The sequence below is a fragment of the Talpa occidentalis genome, unplaced genomic scaffold, assembly GCF_014898055.3.
Source record: "Talpa occidentalis isolate TD23 unplaced genomic scaffold, MPIMG_talOcc4v2.1 talOcc4.13, whole genome shotgun sequence".
Classification (NCBI taxonomy): domain Eukaryota; kingdom Metazoa; phylum Chordata; class Mammalia; order Eulipotyphla; family Talpidae; genus Talpa; species Talpa occidentalis.
Genome location: NW_023601322.1, coordinates 6,073,360 through 6,083,016, shown reverse-complemented (window position 1 = coordinate 6,083,016; position 9,657 = coordinate 6,073,360).

The following is a 9,657-nucleotide window of genomic DNA, read 5'->3' as shown; positions in this document are numbered from 1 at the left end:
GATTCTTGGGCAATTATGGAGAATAAAATGAACATGTGGTGTGTGAATGAGTGACTAGAGCGTGTCAGGATTTCTGATGATGGAAATGAGACATTTTTACATATGACTGTCTCGGAAAGGAACATTGTAAGTTTATGAAGATGTGAGATTCCCACAAATATGCTAAAATATCTTTGTAAGAGACTCTCTTTCCCCAATCCCTGTGATCTCAGGAATAAGATGGTGATAAATATTCCTTATAAATATTTGCAGAAGGATACTACTTCCAATATGTCCTAGGGTTTTGTAATCCTGGAAACCCATAAAAGAATAGAAAGATACATTCAGAACACTGGAGCATGGCAAAGTAGCATGTAAGAATCACCCTTGCAGACAACAGGAGTCCCATTGGCATGATTTGGTTCAACTGGCCAGATGCCCAGAATGCAGGTGTTGGGTAAGATTAACTCCAAGGCTTTGCTGTGTTTTTACCAAGCATGATTTGAAAACACTCTTCCAAAGCTATGAATTAAAAGAGTTGAAAATAATAAAAATCCATTTTGAGGCAATTGTACGGAAACCACACCCAACACACTAAAGTAAGAATGGTTGTCATGGAAGAATGGTTGTGGGGACTGGTGTACTAGCCTGAAACAACTGAAAGACATTATCACAGCACTTTAATCAAGAGGGTACTACTTTAATACCAAGTAATAGACTTAGCCCAGATACTCTGGGACTACAGGAAAGATGTCCAAAGGAAAGATGTCCAAATTTTAGGAAACAAAAGTCTAGTAGCTGCAGGTCTTCTAATAAAAGGTTTCTTCAAATTTTTGCTTAATGTGAGTTCATGTGCTTCATGTTAATTAATGCATATCTACTATGATTCAGGTTCCCAGCTGAGCACTGAGGACACCATAACTCCCTAATAATCACAACTGAGGAATAATAACGGTGCCTGCAGCAGGTTGATTCGGTCATAAAAAGTGGCAACTGCTGCCCTCAAGAACAACCAGTGAACATTAAAAAATTGCTGTGTTTTTATACTCCCATTATTTGTTGGAAGAGTTGTTCAATTTACCTTGAGATTGGTGAATTCCATCTTAAGAGGACTAATAACAAGCTACAGTTTTGATGGCAAGGATTGTAAGAAGTATGAATGAAAATCATCATCTGAAGGATTGAAAATAATTATCTGCAAAAAAGAAACAGAAGTGGAGCCCAGTCATGGCCTTTGGAAATTGCTTGGGCACTGAATATTCTGCAGTATCGCAGAGAGCAGGAGAGGACATTCAGGAGGATGTTACAGAAAAAGCATACTTTAATGTGGAAGTATTTTCTAATAATGGGAACTAACCAGAAGAGAACCTTGCCTATAAAAGCATTTAAGTAGAGTCAAAAGAATTGTATAGAGGGCTGAGGCACTTACGCATAGGATGCATTCTGAAAATATCAGAGCACAGTGTGACTGTCACAGCGTGCTCGCATACAAGTGTAGACAGAGTAGTCTGCACTGTGCCTAGCCTTACTTAGGGGCCCCATCGAGTGTATGGTCTGTGGCCAAAATGTCATCTTGCAAAACTAACTCCAAGGCTGATAAGCAGCACCTGGCAGTGCTGGTGTTAGGCGTGGGTTCTATTTTTTTTTTTTTTTTTAAATGGGTCTTTATTTTTTTTTTTTTTTTAGATTTATTTATTTATTTATACAAGCACTGGGTACAGTCAGAAGCGCGGGAGGGTGAGAGAATTCACCAGAGCCAGAGCGGGGAGCAGAGCAGGCAGAAGGACCGAAGTACACTGCTGAGGGGAGCAGCGGGCGGCAGGAGAGGTCTGCGCGCCATGTGGGACCCTCCTCCAGTGGCCGGGGAGCGGCCGGGAATCGAACCGGAGCTGTGGAGGCTGCGGGCAGCTTCGCAACCCAGCGCTCAACCGCTGCGCCACCAGGGAGGCCCGGCGTGGGTTCTATTTTTAAGGCTTTATATTGAAGAGTTTAAGAATGTAGATTTTAGAGTCAGACAGACCTTGGATCAAATGCCAAATCAACTACATATTAGCTCCCTTATCTTGGGTAATTTACTAATCTCTCTAAACTTGAGTTCAGTCATCTGTGTAACTCAGATAACAACATCTTCTTATTTAACTAAATAAAGTAAGATACCTACAGAATTTAGAATAGTGCCTGATATGTGAGAAAACTTGTTATTCTAAATCTTTTAATACAAAGATCATGCACCGATAAGTATGCATAATATATTTGGGGATTACTTGGGTTTCCGTAACTATAAACTCCATTATTATTTACGATTTAAGGCTATGCATTTATTTGCTAAAGGTGATATTTAAATAGACCTCTCAGTTATCTACAATAAAATAGAAAGATTGATCTCAACGGAAACAAAAATTAAAAACTAAAATGCTGTGTTATATATTTTTAAAATTTTTTGTCTCAGGATCTGTGATTATTAAATAATGATGAAATAAATAAACCTCTATAGCTCACATGTATTAGTTGAGAAAGACTGGAAAATACCAAGTGCAATTGAAGTACAAGTTCATTAAGACTTTGGCCAAAGGTGAATTTCATATATGATATATGAATTTGATTTTGATATATGAATAAAATTAAGTCATATGGCAAAAAATCATCTCCATAAAGTACAGATAGCCTTAGACTGTAAATTCCCAAGGAGATAAGATGACTATCGAGGGTTCCTCAGGAACCTGCCACTGTTCTGTAGCTGCTGATCCATCAGCCAGAGTTTGATGAGAGAAGCAGCGTCCCCAAGCAGGGTATAGATAAAGGTATTCATCAAATGATGAAAGCTTGTGAAACAGGAGAACGGCAAGGCAGTTTCTGTGTGCAGCTGTTGCTTCTGCATCTGGCACTGGGCACTGAAGTCATCTGGGAAGACAGACAGGCAGACAGAGCAGGCTGTGAAGTGGGAGGAAGACAGCGGGGCCTGCGGCTGTGAGTCAGAGACCCAAGGGCTGCCTCCAGGCCACCTGGTAAACCTCGTTGGTACCATCGGAATTACATTAACTGTGTAAGCATCACCTGTGATGCTGAACGAGCCTGTCTGGACCCTGGCATAGCTTCCTAATTGTTCAACATCTCTTTTTGTCTCTCAGAAGTGTTTTGATGTTTTTCCTCTAGATGTTGTGCATTTCTCCTTAAAATTAATCTTAAGTATCTAATACTCTTTTTTGCCTTTTTAAATGAGGTTTCTCTATGATCACTTACTCTAGCTACTTACTGTTCATGTATATGAAGACTGTTGGTTTGTGCACATGACTACATTGCTTGCCAGCTCAATATTTTTCTGAGTAAATTATATCCACATGTAGAGGTACATTTATTTCATCTTTTCAAATTGTCTGTAATTAATTGGTTTATCTTGCCTAATTCAATTAACTAATACCTCCAAAAACATTGCATGTCAATTTTGGGAATAGTTCAATTATTCTTGATCTTGCTACAATTGCATCCCACGTATTTCCACTAAGAACAGTGCCGACTTCAGGATATTAGTCAGCATCTGTCCTGACTGTCTTCATCTTGTCTTATTAAACATACGGTTAATTATGTATTTTCTTGGTCATCTTGTAATTTATCGTCATTTTTGAAATTTGTCTTGTCATTTTCTCTTACACCTTCTTCAGTTCATTTAATTCTCATTTCCTCTTTCTCTTTCATTTCTCACTTCTACTCTCGATATGAAAATTCCAAGTCAAGTCTTCTTTCATAAGTGCAACCACTTATTAAACATATTTAATTGAATATATTGTGTTGTGTGGTAATTTTGGGGGGTGGAAGGGTATTTCTTTGACTCAAATGCTTTGGACATCACTTCCTGTTTTCTTTTTTTTTAAGGATTCATTTATTTATGCATACAAGAACTGGGGTACAGGCCAGAGGTGTGGGGGTGAGAGGATTCACCAGAGAGAGAGTGGGGAACAGAACAGGCAGACTGACTGAAATACACTGCTGAGGGGAGCAAGTGGGCGAGTCAGGACAGGTCTGCTGTGCCATGTGTTGTGGCTCCCTGGCTGGGAATCGAACTCGTGCTGCAATGGCTGCGGATAGCTTCATAGGTTGCATCTTAACCCCTTGCGCCACCAGGGAGGCCCGCTTCCTGTTTTCTTTTCATAGTTCCTCTGTGTCTGTACTTCCAGGGGTCTGCATTTTGTGGCTAGAAATTGACAACCCACGATCCCTTACTGAGAGTAGTCACTTCTATTGCAAAAGAATGACAACAATTCATTTTCTTTGTTTGTGGTATTTCAGGGAGGGTGTGAGAGGTATTGTGACTTTTTCCTTTTTTTATTTTTCCGTTTTCATATTCCTATTTATGTTTCTATCCCAGAATGACGCCTTTGCGAGATTGCCTCTTTGATTCCCATACACTAAGTGCTTTCACAGTAGTTAGTGTTCTGCTCCACGTGAACTCTGTCCACTATTTCAGTATTTTCACACCCAGCATGGACGTTCTCCTTTGGAGATGACTTCTGTTAAATTACAAAACTGCAGTTCCGTTCTTTTGTTCAGGTTGTCTTGACTTCCCCTCACACTCTGTAAAGCTAACAGGAGGTCAGCTGACAACTCTGCTGGAAATCACTGTTTAATTTTTCTGCTAACAAATAATTTGAATTTGTTTTCTCTGTCTTCTGACTTTGCAAATACTGTGGCAAGTTAGAAATTAGTGATGAGCCCACTTTACAATGTTGTCTATTTCTCATTAGCACTACATAAGGAAATCAATGTTGTTGTTGTTTTTTTCAAGTCAGCGGCCTTAATTCTATATCCTGTTTCTCTCAAGCTAATTTCATGGTAATTAATTTATCTCTAAGTGACATATATGTGTGTGTGTGTATACACCTTTTTTTTAAAGATTTATTTATGCATGTAAGAACTGAGGTACAGGCCAGAGATGCAGGGGGTGTGTGAGAGGATCCACCAGAGACAGAGTGGGGAACAGAACAGGCAGACTGACTGAAATACACTGCTGAGGGGAGCAGCAGGTGAGACAGGAGGGGTCTGCTGCGCCATGTGGGTTTCTCTCTGGCCGGCCAGGGATTGAACTTGTGTGCAGAGTCTGTGGATTGCTTGATAGCAGGGTGCAGAACCCCTTGCACCAACAAGGAGGCCCAATATATACTTGTTTTTTAATTCAAGATTTGTTATTTCCTGACAATATGAGTTTTTTCCTTATAATATCAAATGAAAGGATACCCCTTAAGTTCCTTTTGTGTGAAATAACCATTATCATCAATCTAGATCAGTAGCTCTTCCCTATTATATTTTGACTTTTAAGGTATTTTCTATAAAAATAACCTAATGTTGAATTTAGATTCAGAAGTTTCATTAAATGAATATGTATTTTTTATTTGATAATTACTTTTTTGGTTTTGTTTTGTTTTGTTTTAATTTATTTAGGAAATTAAGTGTTCATATAATTATATGCATATATATATATATATATATATATATATTGCAACTGGTTATTTTTAAGTACCCAAATAAAATAATTTGCATGGTAGAACTCCATTAAAAAAATGATTCCATCATTTAAAAAACTCCTCTTTTGAAATTGTCTTTCAAATATAATATTTTAGTAGTATGGAACAATTAATGTTTTTCAAACTTCAGGAACAAATCCCAAATCTCAAATTTTTACTCCCTATGGCAATATTTTCCACTGAAAACATGTCAAGCGATTCTCAGTACATCCAAATACCTTGGTTGCTAAGCAACTGCTAATGAATTTTCCACCAAAAAGGTTTCAGACCAGCCCTCTGAGATATCAACTACTCACACAGCCCTTGGTGCCTTTGCGAATGTCCCTCTTCTCTACCATGAAGTTACTGTAATAATAAAAAGTAACTACAGTTGATAGCTTAATGTCAAAAAGCAAATAAAAATCTTTTAAGTTTGCTATTCCTAAGTCATGAGCACTTTTACTACTTTTTTTAAATATCATATAGATAAATTTATATCCATCAATGGAGATTTGCTTTCAGTTTTATTTAATTTAAAATAATTGCACTGGCAGTAGTTTAAATGTGTTTACATTAAGTGGCCATTTAAAGAATAAATACAGCATCATTTCTTTTTCATAAAAAGAAAAGTGAATTTTAATAGAAGTGATGTTAAATCCTTTATCTAATTCCACATTGATATCATATCTCTGCAATCTGTCTCAGCTAACAAATGGTCAAGGGATGAGTTTTCAAATATGTTAATTTATGCATAAATAAGTTAGAAGTTAGAGAGTAAGCACAGGGCCTGGGAAAGCACCCTACCTTATTCTTCATGATATAAAGAGCAAGATGAGACATATAAATATGTTTACCTTTACTTGTGATTTTGCTCATGTTTCAATCAGGAAGACATCAAAGATCCCCCCCCCTTATTTTTAATAAGTTGGCTTAATGATACTATGAAAAAGGTTTACATTTATTTTGCAAGTAACTCCAGCACTGGAAACTTGGATCTCACTGTTGCTTATTTTTATATTCCTATGTTTTATTATTGTATGTGTGATGAGTGACTGACTTCCTTTCTGGTGGAGAACCAGCATTTGTGTTCATACATCTATGCAGGTGTTTGGTTTTCTATTTTTAGTTGTTCTGTGAAAGGTAATTTGTGGAAGAAGCTGCAATTACATTCACTTGCAGTGCTGTCCTCTGCTGGCATACTGCTGCATCACATCCCCAGTCCTTCGTAAACCTAGTAGGGCCATTTAGCATTTACTACCAAGGAGATCTGGTCAGAGGCGAAGTATATCATCTTCACGTCAGCCTGCTAATGGGCTGAAATGCCTTCTCCCTTCTCTTTCTACTGAATCTGTGGCCATATGTAGGGAACACAATGGGGTCCTCCATCCGAGGCCCCTAAAATGGAAGAACCATTGCATGAAAGAGTGTGGGTCTCTGAAGACCTATGTGGAACTAAGTCTCCTACAAATTGACATTAAACTCCACCATATCAAACTAAGAACTGAAACTGTTAGGTACAAATACAGTTTGCAGAAGCCGATAGGATTTAGGAGTTGATACTTTCTGAGGGGAAAACTTATCTCGGTATAAATTGTGAAATTGAAACTATAAACAACGTATGTAGTGTATTTATTCTCTGCCCCTTTCTGTGCAGGGAAGAAAGCAAGGATGAGTCATTTGGTCACTTTGTAATAGCAAAAGCTCAGCTCACTTTGAACAAAACAGTGGAAGGATTATAGAAATGTACTAAGAGGTTGAGAACATTTCACTTGTGGAGTCATTTCAACTCTTGTTTCCTTGTCCCACCTTCAAACATTTGTCTTTTTTTCAATAGATTTTTATTATTAAAGCAGTTTGAGATTGATAGCAAAACTGGGCAGAATACCCAGAACTATCTCATCATCCCCATGCCCTCTACCCTGAACACCCCCCACACTGAGCACCCCCCATATCTGTAAACCTACATTGGTGGGTTAACCTTTTGACATTGGTGAACCTACATCGACACATCATAGCCATGCAAAGAAAGGCATAATCTTTTATTTCTGTGCTCATATGTTTTATAATTTGGGATTGTTTCTAACCAGTTGTTCTCTTATCTTTCAATGAAGGCATCAAAGAATACCACCCCCCCCCATTTGTCATAAGTTGGCCTAATGATACTTTCAGGTTTAAAATTACTTTGGGGCATATTTTTTTCCTACTGTGGGAGTGAACATAAAAGTTCCTCTCAAAAGAAAATATTCTAGAAAATCAGATTCTATCTATTACCACTTAGTCCAATTATGCATGAAAACATTTCCCCAATGTTGTTGTGTAACATTAAAAATATAATTATTGCAATACATCTGTGATCATAGATAAAAAGAAAAGAACAAAAGTATCTTTGGTCATATTTTATTTTTTCCTATAAAGCCTGTTTTGTTTAGGGGCCCTTTATTTTATATAACTGAGGAAACAAAATACCAACACAGATTTATTTACATGACCTTGACTGAGATCAAGGTTGCGATATAGGGGCCTCCCTGGTGGCTCAGCGGGTTGAACGCTGCCCTGTGAAGCTGTCCGCAGCCTCTGCAGCACGGGTTCGATTCCTGGCCGGCCAGGGAGCAGCACACATGGCGTGGAAGACCTCTCCTGTCTCTCCTGCTGCTCCCCTCAGCAGTGTACTTCGGTCAATCTGCCTGTTCTGCTCCCCACTCTGTCTCTGATGAATTCTCTCACCCTCCCACGCCTCTGAATGTACCTCAGTTCTTGTATAAATAAATAAATCTTTAAAAAAAAGCATTAAAATTTTTAAAAGGTTATAGTATAAGAAAAGGCTGTCTTTAAAAGAGACTTATGTGAGGTGTCTGAGGATAGTGATAAAATGAATATTAAAAGGAAATATACAGAGGAAACATGGCAATGGCAGATCAGCACAATTCTTACCCCTGTGTGATGAACAGATATCAATAGTAGTTGCAAAGAATCCATATAGTCATGTTAGTTTTAAAATGGCTTTCATTTTCTTATTATATAAATGATATAGGTAGACAATATTAAAAAAATGAGTACTCTTGAAAGCTGACTACAACAACACTGCAGCACTGAGGGGGAGGGAGGGGTAAGAAGTAAGAACAAAGATGAAAGCAGCACAGTGGTGGGCTGTGGGTGATTGGTCGTGGGCGCACTAGGGTGGCAATACCCTGGTATTGCATCTAAATATTACCTCAATTAAAAATAAATAAACGCATTTAATTTAAAATAAATACTTAATACTTTCAAATACTTTGTGAAATGCTCACATAGTCTCTCGCCTGCTACATACACAGATACCCACTGGTCTCTCCCGACTCTCAGATCTGTGACATTTCGCACCCTCCAAATTACATTTCATGCTCCTTAGAAGTCAAACTCATACTTGAAATTTCTTGAGTTAACTGAAAAGCTTATAGTTTCATAATTACCTCTGGTCTGAACCCCTGGAATCTGTTAGCCATGCTGCCTGTCATCTCTGCCGTGTCAATTCAAGCTTTACATTCAGATTCTCTCTCTCTCTCTCTCTCTCTCTCTCTCTCTCTCTCACACACACACACACACACACACACACACACACACACACCTGTTTCTTGAGCTCATACAAATTGTACAAGATCTTTATTGTGATTATTTTGAATTCCATATGCCCCTGTTTCCTTAGTATCAGTTTCTAATTTACTTTTTTTCTTTGTCGGGGTTATTATTTCCCTAAAACTTTGTGTTGCTGTCTACAATTTTGAAAACACAGCCACCTTTACCAGTCTTTACAGATTGACGTCAGGCAGGAGATGAGCCTTACCAGTCGCCTCGCTGGAGATTCTGATGGCCTCTGAAGCCTTTTTTTAGGATATTTGACTTATCTGGGCTTAGGCATAATTTCTGAATTAGACAGCCTTGACAGTTTCTTCGTCAAGAGCTTACAATTTCTTGTTCCCTCTGGTGCCTGTGTGCAAAACTACAAGATGGCGAGTTGTGCAGTAGCGAGCCACCCTACACCACCTTGGCCTCAGCAGTCACCAGGCATCCGGGGTGTGCCAGCTTTGCAACAGCTGCTGAGTCAGGTAAGAGAGAGACCCCACCAGAGCAGCTCTCTGAAAAGCAAGAACGCCACAAGCGCACACCACTTCTCTTCCTCTCTCTTGAGGGAGAAGCCTGGAGTTTT